Source organism: Poecilia formosa, unplaced genomic scaffold (assembly GCF_000485575.1).
Source record: "Poecilia formosa unplaced genomic scaffold, Poecilia_formosa-5.1.2 Scaffold81, whole genome shotgun sequence".
In the NCBI taxonomy this organism is placed as follows: Eukaryota; Metazoa; Chordata; class Actinopteri; order Cyprinodontiformes; family Poeciliidae; genus Poecilia; species Poecilia formosa.
In genome coordinates this window covers 2079376-2095083 of record NW_006800020.1, presented here as the reverse complement: position 1 = coordinate 2095083, position 15708 = coordinate 2079376, and the positions used below count along the sequence as shown (strand labels likewise).

The 15708-nt window shown below is 39.6% G+C and overlaps 1 protein-coding gene across 2 annotated transcripts in view; it reads left to right on the top strand.

Annotated features, from left to right (window-relative positions):
* LOC103141308 (synaptotagmin-7-like) overlaps nucleotides 1-15708 on the top strand; it is a 123071-nt gene that overhangs the window by 27807 nt on the left and 79556 nt on the right. The window lies entirely within an intron of this gene.

The following is a 15708-nucleotide window of genomic DNA, read 5'->3' as shown; positions in this document are numbered from 1 at the left end:
GTTCCTGTTACAATAAATAATAATTGCACTACTGGGGAGATTGTTTGTGACAAGGTATTTTGCATGTTGCCGGGTCAGAATGAAGTGCCCTCGAGAGGATGTCGAGAAATTGAGGGAGGGATGGAAAGCGAAACGCTCTCCACGATTAATTATATATTTGAGGCATTAATACTCTGTTGCTCGTTATCACTCCGCCAGAAGAGACGTGTCCGCGGACGTGATTTCTATCTTTTCTCTTTTCTGCCTTAATTCCTCTCCAGGCTGATCTCACACTTCCCTCTATTATTTCCCACCGCCAGCTATGCCAGCAATAGTTAACCAAATGACATCCTTGTCATGATGTTATGGTGATAATGTCAAGTAGCTGCAAGAGCCCTGACTGCCCGTGTGTGTGTGTGTGTGTGTGTGTATTGCTGTGTTTAATAGTGGTCAGTTCTGCCATCAAATCACCCCAGCCTTGCTAGCCAGATGAGAAGCTCTACTGTCTCAGTAGGCGTGACAAACATTGACACAGAGCACTGCAGTTATCATGTTCACTTCTTTGAAATAATACTGAGATGATACTTATGGCAGCAGGCTTGTCTTGTCTGAATGGCTCCTGTTCAAGAGCTTTTGAGGAAGAATTATAGGGAGGCTTCAAGATTTGTCACATTTGCTTCTGTTGAGAGTTCATAAAAGCTTACCTGCATTTCAGAACTGCCTCATCCAAGACCAATCTTTTGCTAACTTCAATCTGAAAAATATTGGAAGTGGCTCACACAAATGTGATTTCATCAAACTTTGTAATGATGTCCAGATTTGGGTTTAAAGTAATCTTTTAGTTTTACAGGAGTGTCCTTGTTTGAATCTAACAGAAAGGATCATAAGATTTAGATAATGGCTAAAAGATAAATCATCAAAATACCAATGGATAAACGTGACATGCTGGTCATTAATTATAAGCATGGTGATATAAAGGCAATTACTCCATAGCTTTCTGTAGTCATGAAATGGACTTTGAACAGAAATGACAGAAAATGCTCCAAACATTGAAATTGTAACTTTAAAAAACTTTTTTTTTTTTGGCTGACTACAGTTCAAAACCTAAAGAAACGGAGCCTCACCTTAAAAATCCTGAGCTACCCCTTTAAGACGAGCGAGCCACCACGACATAAAGCCGGGTTAAAATGTCCTCAGGTGCTGTGTAATAACTGAGTTAATGTGGAAGGAAAATTACAGAGTGTGCCCTGCAGAAAGTGAAGGCCACAAGGGCCAGTGGTGGTGGAAAACTATATTTCCCATGGGCTCCAGACTGCATCCTGCTGTGAGCGAGCAGCTGCGTGGCATCATCAATAAGTCTCTGTCTGCTGGGTGCTACCCAGCTGTAAACAGTTGACAGCTATACGAGCAAACACATCAATGAGCTGTCAGGCGACAGACAGCAGCGCTGAAGGCCTCTCCAAGACAAGATGATCCCCATGCTTAGGATTCTAATCATTTGCTGCTAATAATATTTGAGGAATTATGTTTCATGCTAGGTTGGCTCACTGCTTTCGTGTCGGTCTTTGATTATGGAGAATTCAAGCGGGATTAATGTAGGTGGTTGGGTATTTTTCATTACTGGAGTTTGCCCTTCCTTTGACTTTGGTTGATGTTAATGAGGGTTATTTTCTGTGGTATCACTCCAGCTGGAGTCTAAAAGCAGAGGGATATTTAAATCTTCTCCTGACATGCAGCCAATACAGTGTCGTCCCTGGAGACGCTCTTCAGTCCACAGCACTAAAGAGGACAGGACCCGAGCAGCGCTTTACCTATATAACACCCAGCAAAGTGATGAGATTTGTCACCTGAAGGCATGGGCTGCTTACTGCTTGTTTATAACACTGCAGTTTCAAAAATGCTACAATTTCCCAGTTTGAAATCCTATAAATAACATGCTAGGGTTTCCTCTGGCTGTATAGTAACAAGCAGAGTTGTCCTGCCCATCCCCAACATGTTGCTGCCCACTACTGCAGGACAACTGGCTGAAAATCACATCATGATATACCAGGCCTTCCCAGCCTGTTTTGATAATTATCAACAATTGTCAATATCGATAATTACTTTAGTTTATTGTTTTAAATATCTGACAAGAGCAGCGTAACAAAATTCAATGCATCAATAATTGTCTGGAGAATCAACTTCTTGACTACACAAAATAAATTCAAAGAATAAATAAACAAATTTTGACAAACTTCACATCTGTAATATTGCTAAAATAAGACCCTGTTACACCTACCTCCCCCAGAGGTAGGTGGGTAGGTGTAACAGGGTTACACCTACCTCTGATCCGGTTCCGGATCGGAGTTCAGTGAAATTATTGAAAATTCTATCAGACATACTATGCGTTGGTCACGCATCCATCACAAATTGTTATTGAGCCGTACTTCAAACATTTTGTTGGTAATGAAAAATACAGACACCCATGTGAAGCAAAATAGGGCCACCGGTCACTGCTAAACACTATTATCAGTAAAGGTTAGTTAAAATATGATGTTGTATTGTTGTCAATTTGAAGAAGAGTGATTACATCCTCAGAGCAATAAAAGGCTAACAAGCTGTTCAGACTGATCCCACGCTTTAAATGATCTGCTTGACCCAATGCTAAGGTCATCCCTCAGGGAGGTATTGGCTGCTTTCATCTGGCCCAATCTTTGGATGTTTGATGGTTCCTCTCTGGGATTCTGAACCGAGTTCAGCAAAAAAAATTGTCTTGGTAGATAAGCTAGCTCTGTCTGTACTGCAGCTATGTGAAACAAATCTGGCTCCAAATGTATTATTAAGATGTAAAACAAAGACGAAATGTTGCTGTGGAGAAACTTGCCTCAATCTCCTTGATTCTGTGTGTTTTAGTCCTGTCAGTCCATCACGCTCACTGGCTCGCTGATTCAGGATTAAGGCCAATGCAAACACAAACAGAGAAATGTTTTCTCAGTGCTGGCGCTGCAAGAACTCATCATTGTGTTGTTACAGGTCGCTCTTGGAGCTTGTGGTTGACACATTTTCTGGGCAGAACCATTATACTTGTGGTGTCTGACAAATATTGTGTGATTGGTCAGAAATTTGAAGCATTCATTGTTACTATCCTGATAAATGGTGCTGGAGGAGGGATTTATGAGGACGTCTCACAAATTATGCACTTGATTATGAAATGTCATGGCCAGAGAAAATGTGTTCTTATTTTTGCCACCTCAGTAACAGAAAACATATTTCTCTGTTCTTGCTGGATACTTTGAGGCCTTTAGATTGCTCACAGAAGTTGCTCCAGCATAATGTTACCTGGTACTGATCACTGACTAGTTTAATAAATGTAACGTTACACAATCGAGGTAGAAATATAAGCTATCTTTTTCAAACTTTCTGTTCCAAAACGCAGAGCAACAACATCTGCTTGGCTATTCAGGTCATGGAAACCATACAGTCATGAAATGTTCACTCATGTTTATTCATGTATAATTTTTAAGATTCATAATGCTGTGATACGTAGCATTATTTTTGCAACACTACGAATAATCTTTGCTTTTCCGTTTTAGATTAAAATAATTATGTGATGTTTAGAGATTGTATTTCAAATTCTGTGTGAATCTACTCTATACTTTTGGAAAGTCTGTATTCTGTTTACTGTGTGAGGAAAGCAGGAATCGCCATCTATAAAGTCCCGTATCCTGGAGTTAACATGCCTTTTCTCATAAGCTCCAGTTTGGCTGCCTTTTCAGCATGCAGACACCAGATCCAGTTCTTTTTTCCTGAACCCTCTTTACTCTTTCTCACTAAGCTGTCGCACACTTGTTCATCATCGTCTCATCAGCAACTCCTCCTGACACCAGTTGTGAGAAGGTTGTGGTTACAGGCGGGGCGTAGTGATCTCTCCTCACACCATTTTAAGTTAGTCAGTGTGAGGATTTGACTGCAGGGAATGTGTGTAAAAGACTAAAACACACACACACAGGAATGGCGTCGGGTCACTTAAGGTCTGTGTCTCAGTGGATTTTTTATGGACTCTAAAGGTAGAGGACTTTGACTGGGCTGTGGCTCAGTCAATATTCTAACCTCCAGCTACTGACTCCAGTTTGCAGGGTTTTTTACTGCCTGCTCTGTCCAGTCTGGTAATAAAGTGACTTTTACAAGCCATCATTATTTGAATTAAGAGGCAAAAGGTAGAGCCCTTCATGTCGTCATGAATCAAAATTAATTCATTTGTGCTCTGCGGAGTCTGTCTGCCATGCCCATATGAACTTTGCTCATTGTTTGGTAGACACCCGTCACTCCTGGAAACTGGATAATCACATGAAACCCCTTGAGCTGTAAGCCCATGCGCCGCCTCTGTTGTGTCTGATGAGACTTCACATAAACCATAACGGATATGCCGAGAATAGGCTGCTTCGCTGTCATTTGACTGTCATTTAGCTGCCGTTCAATTAAAGTTGCACTTGTCCTGCCAATAATTTAATTACACCATTAATAATTGTTTTCCCATTTTTAAAAGGCAGAGAATATTTAGGTTAATATTTTGCACGTGACCAGAGGGGCAGGAATCAGACATTGATATCTAAGTGCAGGGGCATGCACACATGCGACTCCGTGTCCTCGGGCAAAAACAATTGACTTCGACTTGGATTAGATTTTATTATGCCACCCACATGATACATCTGGAGCATCCGAGACCTCTTTGTCTTGGTTGATGTCACCAGCAGCAAGCAGTTGATGTGGGCAGATGGGGACTGTAGGCCTGTATGCATATGCACAGGCTTCACAAATCGCTTTTCAATAGCATTACAGTTGAGTCCCTCTTCCCTCACTCCCACTCCTACTCTCTTTTTTTTTTTCCTGCGCTGCTTTTTCTCCATTTTCTCGCTTTCTTCACATCCCAAAAGTGCTCTGAGAGGATCCCACTCATGTCACTTGGCTTAGGATGTGTCAAGTGGAAGAGTGCGTGACTGTGTGGATGTTTGCAACTCTGAGCATGTATGTGTGCCCATTTTCTGGAAGGCGGTGTCCTTTTTAAAGGGGATGAATTAGAAGTTTCTATAGAGCACATTAGGTGAAAGTGATAAAAAGTTAGCACTGAGTGGGTGTAGACAGTTGGATATGCCAAGATTAATAGCTGGCATGCTTTGCTTTGCATTTAAACGAGGATAAGGAGCAAATTAATATTTATGGGTTGGTAACTAATTGCAGCAATTGTCCACAGCTGTCCATACACCTATTTAAAAAAATGTTTTATCAGGCCAATGCAAAACATAATCACTTTGAAGCACTGCTGTGATGTAACATTAGGTTGTAGCATGCCAGTAAACTACCTGTTCATGCAGTGAAGCTCATAATAATCCACTCCAATGTCATATTTAGGATGAAAATTATGTTTTGATTTTACCAACATGTTGAGGTAACAAGAGTCCTGCATGACATCTAATTATGCACAGTGTTAAGCCTAAAATTACAAAACACTTTTTCAGTGTTTTTCCAAGTTGAGTCATTAACATAAACACTGTTTCTGATACAAAAGAGCATTTTCAAAGTCGTCCTTCAAAACAGGAAACCACTACCATATATGGTTGCTGTCTTCATGACTTTTAACTGCATCTTCTTGAATCCTGTCACTCTCTGTGGATTATTTTATTTACAAATACAATGTTTTGAGCGAAACGTATTGAATAGATGTCTAGCTGCTTATTGTAGCAAAGGATACGACAAGCGCTTTCGCTGCAGAGATCAGTTATGCAGGAGAATTGATGAGCTCCATAGGAATAAACAGGTGAAAAAGCTTGATTTCTTCTCACCCAGCAGAAGCAATTCCTCTGTTGGAAACAGTTTCTTGCCTTCAGGGTTTTGAAAACAACTGAAATATTGGATCGAATAGACAGAACAACCCAAAGCGGAGAGAGCAGGAAATAAAACACAGTTCATGCCATAGTTAGGACAGATCAGTGCATGTATTCTAAAAATGGGGGGGAAAAGTGACAAATGTAGTTTGCTGTCCAGCTTTAGGAGATAATGAGCATTTGTAAAATGTGTGCAAGAAGCCATTAGGCCAGAGGTGTCGTTTAACAATCCAGAAGCTGGTTTATTGGGAAGTCTGACCCCGGTTAGAACAAATAAAATAGCCAATTTAATGGCCCTGATTTCAGAACCCTGGTAGCCATGACGGACTTAGTCTACAGCTCACAAGCTCATTACTGGGATAGGCACTAGTCCACCTCCAGAGTATCAGCAGCCACATTGTGGACTTAAATCAATAAAGTCAAAGCCACCGGTGGGACTGGTGAATAATGGCTTATTTGGAGCTGTGTGGAGCAGCCATAACAGCCCAAAGCTTGGGGAACAAGAGCGGGTCATTCAGCTTGATCAGGTGCCGGTGACATATTGCTTATTTGTCTCTGACACGCAGGAGCTCTTAGGTGGTACTTATAAAACAGTGTTAAGTCTGTACTTATCGCCTGTGGGACAGGAAGTCAAGAGTTACAGTTGATTAGAAGTTAAATGCATGATTTATTGTTAATTCGGCACAGATGGACTGCACTGACAAATATTAAGATAGCATCCAGGCAGGTACATTAACCTTTGTTAGAGCAACATTTGAAGGGATTCTCTGATGTATATCTGTAATCTATTATTAATGCGCGCTTCACTTAAGGCAGCAGCACAAATACGAGTTTGCTCATTTGAAGGCGAGGGAAGCTGCCTTTTTATACATGGGCTGGCTCTTTGAGGCTTACACATTAAAGTAATTTATTTCAATCTTGCCGCTTAATTTTATCGTTCTGTACCAGAGCTGGGAGAAGAAAATTATTCCAGGGACACAGATAGATTATCTGATATATGTTACGGTTTAATGTAACTCTTATCTAAGGCAGGGGAGAGATAGATGCTGCCAGAATGTTAGTTTTATCTCTTGATCAGATGGAATTGAAAGTGGATAATATTCAGTTACCTCCCACTGGGGTTATGACAGTGAATAAACATTGCTAAAAATATCCGTGCTGAGTTTAGGTTTGTGGATATAAAGCTTTGCATTTTTTGAATTAAAGCTCTGCGTTTAGGGACATGACTGCTCTTCAATCCAAGTGAAGTGTTAGGACTAGTATTAGAGCTAGTATAGCTCCTTATCTAAAGCATTTATACACATTTCAACCACACACAAGTGTATTTTAATGTGAAAGACCACAGAAAAACGCTGCACAACTGAGAAGTGGAAGAGAAATCTAAATAGTGAGGGCATGCATGTATTTAGCCCCATTTAATCTGATATCTTTTAATGAAATCAGTGCAACCAGCATCTTTGAGTAGTCATTTAAATAGAAAATAGGTGTGCAGAGGATTGTAAGAAAAATCAGACTGAATGAGCTTGAGCTATTTTGTAAAACAGCTCCAGTTCCTGGGTGAGTGTTTGAATTTGGGGCTCCATAAATACAAATGCATTTCCCATCCACATCTCATATAAGCATTACCTTATGCTAATTTATTTTGCAAAATCCTAAATATAAACACTAAGATTTTTAATTGTAACATCTATGTGAAAAAGGTCGTCGTCTCTATCTGCGTTTTCCATCCAGTTTATTTCCTAGGCTTGCTTTTGATGCCTCATTTATTACCTGGAGGTTTTCATACAACATTAGCTCCCTTTCTTACCCGGTTTCCTGTGCTTGTTTTGTTTTTCCTGTCTGGATTTTTCGATCCCTCAAAAATCAGCTTTTTAATTAGAGCTTTCTTTCAAGTTTTACAGCGTTTGCCTGGCATTTGGGCTGGCTTTATAACCAACACAGAACAGATGGTGCCTTTCTAGGTGACGCCGTGCATGTGTCACATGATGCCTTGCTAGTTAAACGCAAGCACGCCTTGTTACTGGGACGAGATGGAGCTTGTCACTGAACCGAGACGTACATGAGTGGTGGTCCGCTCACTTTTACTACGAAGCGGCCTCGGCGAGGGGCACAGCGGCGCTGCAGCTGAGCCTCAGGGAGCATATTGGGACCAGAGAACAGGCAAAGCGCCCTGCAGCCTACAGGGGAAGCAAGAGACACTTGCTCTCACCACAGGTGCGGCCCACCTGTCAAAATTTCACTGATCCGATACACGTCCATGTGATTTGCTGCACACAGAGCTCGAGTATCTGCTGTGGACTCGGATTTCCAAAGCTTCAGTTTGTTTTTTTTTTTCTTTTTTTAGTTTGTTTTTTCTCCGTCTCCTGAAAATAGCCTCTGTTCCTTGCTGTCAGTTCATCTGAAGATGAATTATTTATGTAAACAAATCTGTGCTCGTACACATTCAGCCGTTGCATGGTAACATGTGGTGTTCTTTATATCTAAAAGCTGATCTTAACTACAATGCTGGCCACGTTATCGTTGCAAGTTGCAACCAGGATAAAATGGTGCACCATTGCACCATTTGAAATAAAACGCTCAAATGAACGTTTTATATCAGTAGCATAAGACACAACCACAAGAAAGGGAAATAAACTAGTTCTAACTTTACTTTTAGTATGCTTATCTAGTGGAGCAAAAATAGTAGTGAAAATAAAAAATGAATGTAACTGAGGCCTTTATGATCTTAAACTGAGAAAATGATGGAGGAGTTCAAACAAACCCCAGAACTGTAAGAACTGCAGGGTGGGAATATGCTATTGCACCAAAAGATGGGTTCTTTTTGCGTCCGATTGTTTTGAATGTGATGCTATAAAGATGGTCTACATCTTTGAGTTTTTTTTTTAAAGCTTCGAGCTTCTTAGAAAAATGTGCCACATTTTTCCTCCCATCCTGATAATAATTCAAATGGTTTGCACTTTTGACCGCCTGCAGTGGGAACCTGTCAGTTTATTTGTGATCAGAGCAAAAAATGGCAGTCTGGAAGAAAGCAAATGCCCACTGAACTGTGCTGGAATGGCAATGTTACAGCTATAATGTAGAGCGAATGTCAGAGCAGCAGGTTAGTTTTTGAGAAGATCGGTAAATTAAATGCCACCACGTCAGTTTGACACGTTTCTTACCTTAATCTAAAATAGATGTCTAGTTTTTCACAAAAAAAGAAGAAAATTTCCTTTAAGGTTGCTCTTGCATTTGCAGCTCAATGTAGTACAGCAGAAATAATTCAAATCTGCTGATTGCAATCAGCTATGTATTAATCCTCAGACTCCAAACGGAAAAAAAAAAAAAAAAAAATCCACTGTGTAAAATTGAACCAGAAAGCAGTCGGAACACATTTGCAAAACTCAGCATCGTGCTTTAGCTGCGGGTAAACAAAATTTTGCTGAAACATCCCGTTTCTGCTCCTGAGGCAGAAGAGACCAAGGAGTGACATCTGAGGTTTACCCTGCCGATCAGTGGCTACACAAAGTGCAGAACCTGGGCTCAAATAGAAGAAGCAGGCTCTTTGAAGTTACTTATAGGCTACGAGCTTTGAATCCAGATCTCTTGAGCCGCACAGTCCTCACTTACAGCACACAGATATGCTTTGGCAGTTTTGATGACTGGACACTGCTCCAGATCCGCCTGTCCAATTAGCAAAGCTTTTTCTCCCCCCTGAGGGCTGGTACCTGCATGTCATTGGGCCTGAGATCACTCCATGGGGACCAGATCACATCTGCACAGTCACAACAATGCTTAATGTCATAAATGGGCATGAGCCAATTATTGCTATCAAGATATACCAATGCTTTATGAAAGTACAGTTTTAAAGCTGTCATCATGTGGGTCCTGTTTGAAATTATTTATTGATTTGACAAAGAAATTGCTAGTTTTCTTTGGGTTAATGTAACACAACCCTGGTAGTTGACTGGCCAAAGAAGCCAGCAGCTCATTTGCTTATCTTGCAAGATAGACAGATTTGGCATTAATACTAGAGATGTCAAGTCTTTTTTTTAAATACTCATTTCTGTTTTTCCTAGAGCTTTAACCTGTTGATTATGATGGTCACTAAATCTGAGCTTTCTTGTTCTGACTGTAAATTATCTGGATTTATGCATTAAAGCATATGTCATTGACCTCTGGTTGTAGTGTTATTTGCTTTTCATTTAAATAGTGTGGAATTACATTATGCTACACTAGTTGGGTAACAACACTGAAGCATCACCTTTGTACATATATATCTAAATATTTCAAATACTTACTAAGTATGAGTGCTGCAGCTTTCAAACAGGTGCTTTAAACTATGTTTGTATGTGTTTAACAATTATCTGGACACTTGGTGACACTGGTAGAGACCTTCACCACCAGTTGATCCCTAAATATGTTTTTAAATAAATAAATAAATGCGCCCAGTTGCACGCCCAGTTGTTGCGCAACAGAAAACTGCATGTTGCATAAAATGTCCTAAGTTTCTCTTGTTTAGATGCAGCATAACACATTTTATAATTTTTCCTGCCTACATGGGAAGAAAGAAAACATTTTACTAAATCTAAATAAATGTATATATTTATTTATATAAATATGATTGAGGAATGTATTATTAGAACAAAAACAGTACCAACTATTACTTTTGGTGCATTTGATGAACAGGAAATTCTTTTGGATTTTTCTGTTTTTCACTGATCAAGGGGAAATTGGTCATTTTTAATGAATGCATTTTGTAATATTTAGCAGCAGTATGAACAAATAACATTTTTGCTTTTTAAAACACATAATTAAATGATGTTATATATTTTAATTATTTACCTAAACAACATGAAGCCATGGTATGTTTACTCAGAGTTTATCACACTGGGGGAGAATCCAATGCCGGTCAACTTCACACGTGGGCTCCACCTTTCCTGTTGACTGTCCACACTTAACCTCTTGCATGAATTCGGTCTGTGTTTTCCTCTTCAGTGAGAAGGGTTTATTACAAGCTCATTTGCAGCATCATTGGAAACACTTGCCCTGGTACACAGAGCCATTTATTTCCTCTTTTATGTGCATATAAAAGAGAGAGCCACTGAAATCTAAAACAAGCAAGTGACTTTCAAGTTCAAGAGTGGCCTGACTTCTAAAGGCCTTTGATCAAAGGCTTCAATGGCTTGTTCACCTCACTTGTCATTTTTTACCAAGTAGTGCCGTTGCAGATGAGATGCAGCGCCCTCCCTTTGCTGTGATTTTTTTACAGTGCTGGCTTAAGCTATGTGTATGTTAGAATATTGCTTCTCTGTTTACATATTCAGAATGCAAACAACCATTTTAACCTTTCACCCTTCCAAAGCTGCACCTGCTGAAGTATTTCAAGCTATGAGTTGTGTGCAGCGGGAAGGATAAATTTAATTTCCTGAGCGCCGTGCTAGCTAGAGGTTTTGCATGCTTTTCTTCCTCTAATGATGCAGTTTTTTTTTCTGCACAGCCATAGAAGATTTGAGTACATCTCTAATACCTCCACACAGTGTATTTCCTTCCTTTTATTCCTTTAGCCAAGTTTTGCGCGCTACATATGGCTATATATATATAAAAAAAAGGGAACCATGAAATGGGAAGCAGAGTGGAACTGTCTGTTACTTTAAATACACCTTTTCAGTTGAAAGCCATATGAGTGACACAGCTCATAAACTCTCTCCTAACCACCTGCCACCTCCCCACCTTCTGACCTTCAGAGAAAACGCAGGGCTTGATGGCTGCACATCAGCTGCTGGCTTCCATGGATCCTGACACATCCAAACATTCATCACTGAGCCACTCAGCACCGACTGCCTCTCCCACATGCCCAGAGCTTCGCAACAGTCCGACTCTACTTGCTTAAGATTCATTGCTACCCGTGCTAATGCCATGCTTTCTAATGGACTCGACTTTATTGACCTGCTTTTAGAATACACAAGCAGACCACAGAGGCTATTTTTGAACATCTGTGAACAGAGATATTCATCATCCAGGAGAAAGGCTGAGCTTTACGGACCCTCTCATACTTGGAGCTCGTCTTCTGCCGGCTGTCTGAGCAAAAATAAAGACAGATAAATAATGGACAAGACGCTTGTAATGAATGTTATGCTGGTTGTAACTTTACAATCAGATAAAGGTCAGGGGAGTACGATCAAAGTGTGTTTACTCGGCTGGGTCAACTTCATTTGTAGTCGGGGAATGAACAAAGATAGTATAGTGTTTGTTTCTGCATTGAGAGCATTGCTGGATTCCTGAGGCACCACAGAAAACATCTGAAATCTTCTATCTCTTCTTTTAAATAGCATTTTTAATCCAGTCATAAGTAAAATGTCATACTGTTGTGTTTTAGAGACGATTTCATTGTCTTCTTTGTCTGGCTACAGGCTGACACTTATTGGAGAGGTTGGCAGTTCTAAACCATTGACCAGAGAGACTCTACTCCTTCTGCTTTTTATCTAGAAGTTAATCTCCATTGTTTTTCACATCCCTCAGGTTTGTAAAATGTCTGACTTCTGCTAAGTCTAGAAAAAAAATATTAGTGTTAAGAACAGCTTGCACATTTTCGCAACATCGGAACACCTGGATCTTTTAGTGGAGGCAAGCAAAAATAATATGAAACTGTGGTTTCCATAGATTTAGCTGACTGGACCGCAGTATGTCTTTAACTTGCAATGCACAATTAATTCTTCAGTGCTGTCATATGGAGGCCGTTGTTTTCTGCTTATTTGATTGTGCAAAATTGATGGAGTTTTTTTTATCTTTGAATTATGTTAAAATGTTTGATTTACTTTGATTTATTCATGCACGTTTGAGAAGTCCCTTAATTTCTCACAGTAACTACTCTGGGATGCCTAAACCGATGGCCTTCTCAGATCATAGATCATACGGTTAATATACTGTATTCCCAAAGGTATTCATCCACTTGAGTGGCATCCATGTCTTAAACCATCTAGTTTACTCTGATTACTGTCCACTCTTTACTGCTGAAACAACTTCAGCTCTTCTGGGAAGTCTTTGTACAAGGTTTTGGAGTTTCTTTGCAGGAATTTTTGACCATTCTTCCAGAACCACATTTGAAAAGTCAGGCACTGATGTTGGACGAGAAGGCCTGGTTTGCAGTGTTCTCTATAATTTATCCCCAAAACTCTGTAGGCTTTAGGTCAGACAAGTTCTTTACGTTCAAACCAACAGCTTGGTTTTTCTCGTTGTTGAAGTGCAAAATACATGGCAATACAAAACCTTGGTCTTTAAAAGCATTTAGTAGCTTTGCACACAGTTGCTGTTATAATAACCACCATTATTTTCTCTAGGCCCAGTTCAAGCAAATGCTGGAAAAATTTTTCCAGATAATGTTTTAATCCCATCCGATCAAAATATGGATTAATTTTAGCAAAGGGACACGTTTTGTTTCCAGAACAAGTAATATCTAAAATCTTCTTTATTTTCACACTTGCTGGTTAAAACCAATCAGCACCAAGTAAAATTATTAATGCTCTGTGATTGGGTGATTTGCAAACACTAGACAATTGTGTCTCAAGTAGCATTGCACCTCTGTATTTCAGCCTCTCAAGCTGAATTTAATTTTTTAAAGAATATTTTAGATTGCAAATTGACAGGTTTACAATTTGAAGTTTTGTTCCACAGAAAAATACACAAGTTTATTTTATTACTGTAAATTTTTAATTCTCGTCTACTTTAAAATAATAAATCACTATATAAGTCTGATGTCTTTTCTAAAAATAAAAAAAAATTGCTCACCCTTTTTCCTAAGAGGACTGGCTGTTTTTGCTCCTAACCAGCTGAATGGTGTCATTGAAATAAATGTGCACGTTAGTTAAATGTGTGAATTCACGCTTGCCTGCCAAGCAACTGTGCAACCTTCAAAACACAGTTGGTAGATGCTGTTATGATGAATAAACACCGGCCATAATATAACGAACACAGAGGAGCAAGTCAGCTCATGTTACCTATTTAGTTACAATTAAGATTCTGCTTAGAAAACAGCATTTACTGTTGGAGGTTTTTCTTTTCTTTTTTTTTTTATATATCTCCAAAGATTCTGCTTATGCAGAGTAAGACAGTCTGTGTGACTGAGCTGTCTGAGTGGATCTGATAACAGTCAACATCTTAAAAGTCAACAAGAGCATTTATTTAGGCTTTACTCAGTGGATGGCATCTGAAAGTTTGCCTAAAGCATAAATAGGTCTTCAGTAAATATCAAATTCCCATCTGGTAATGAGGCAGCAGGGATATAACAAAATGTGTTATCACTTATTCCCAAACACATTCAGTTATAATCACTCACTGTGGATGTAAAACAAGCATGAAAAATAGGCATATATAATATATCATAAAAATATTGGATTAAAGCAGTGAGGAATGTTGGAAGGATGCAAAATGCAGGCTTATAGACTAAGTCTTGGACAAAAGCTTTATTTCACTTAACAAAAACCCAAAGCAGGGAATCCAAAATCATAAATCCAACAATAAGAGAAACACAAAGACAAAATCCACTGAGTGAAGGAGTTCCAACATTGCTCATGGATTGGAAGAAGGACCAGGTTTACATGCTGATGGAGAAGATGACGAAAGAGTTACAGAAAGGCCAGAAGATTTATAGAGGAAAAAAATGACAATGGAACATTTTTAGCCAAACAAAGCAGCGGATAACAATACATCAGATGAGCACTAACTCAATCACATTTAAGTCATTTCCAGCTTAAAAAACCCAGCAGGACAAAAAAAGTGTAAAAAGTCCACAAGCTTTTAATGGACTAACAGGTTTGGTATGAGAATGTCATGATAATATAGTAGAGGGTAAACATTATGAAAACATAGGGATGGACAATGTGGCTTAAAAACATATCACAATGTAAGAATTTCATGTCAGTTAGTATTAATAAATATCAATACATTTTTCGTTTTAAATTTCTGAAATACTCCATATTGGTGGTGTGACCTTTCCTCTTTTTTCCATGATTTTCACTCCACATTGTTGTTGTTTATTATTAGGCAGTTATGCAGAATGGTGGCGAAATCTTAAACTACTGCCGCAAGTTACTCAGCAGGTTGTTGCTAGGTAACCAAAGAGTGAGTGAGTTGCTATGCAACCAAACAGTGAGTGAGTTAGTTGATGCCAAAAGCCTTGTTCAGCTGGCCATGAGAGACTGAGCGGCTAAAGCCCTTTCTTTGCCTACATTTCCCAGAATTCTGTGCAGTTCTGGATCCGAGTTTGGTGAAATTAAGCTGTGTGCGTAATACATGAGAGGGAGAGAAAAAAACTTCTTCCAGCAAAGAGTTGTGTCCTATTTTTTCCTATTTGTTGTATTTAGTGCAAACTAAAAGTCTTTTTGCTCTTGGGGAAGCTTGCTTGGATCTAGTAGCCTAATCGCTGTGTGCTTCTCATTAATTTTTTCCTCCTCTTTTTTTTTCATCCATGTTCTGTGCCGGTCTGTGCGGGGTCATGGTTTCTGAAGTGGGCTCACACTGGCTCTGAAACAGTAGCTGAGGCTGAAGAGAAGGAGGCAGCTTTCCCACATAAAACAACTTCACTGCCGCTCTTTGCTCCTTTCTGAGCTAATCTGCTCCCACGGGTCTTGGCGAGGAGGAGAATAAACGCAAAGATAGAATGGAGAAGTATGATGAAAAGGCCAGTTGTGACAAGCACAGACAGGGAGAGAGAGATAGCTGTTGGGGAAATGAGAACAGACCCAGTTGGTGTAGGAAGTCTGAGCCGTTTGTCAGTTTTTCTCGTTGAGCGGGCTTGGAAGTGTGCTCTGGCATATTGCTATTTATTTAGGAACTGTTGGGTAATGAAATCCCAAATTTCAACATATTAGCATCTTTCCCCCATCATTTA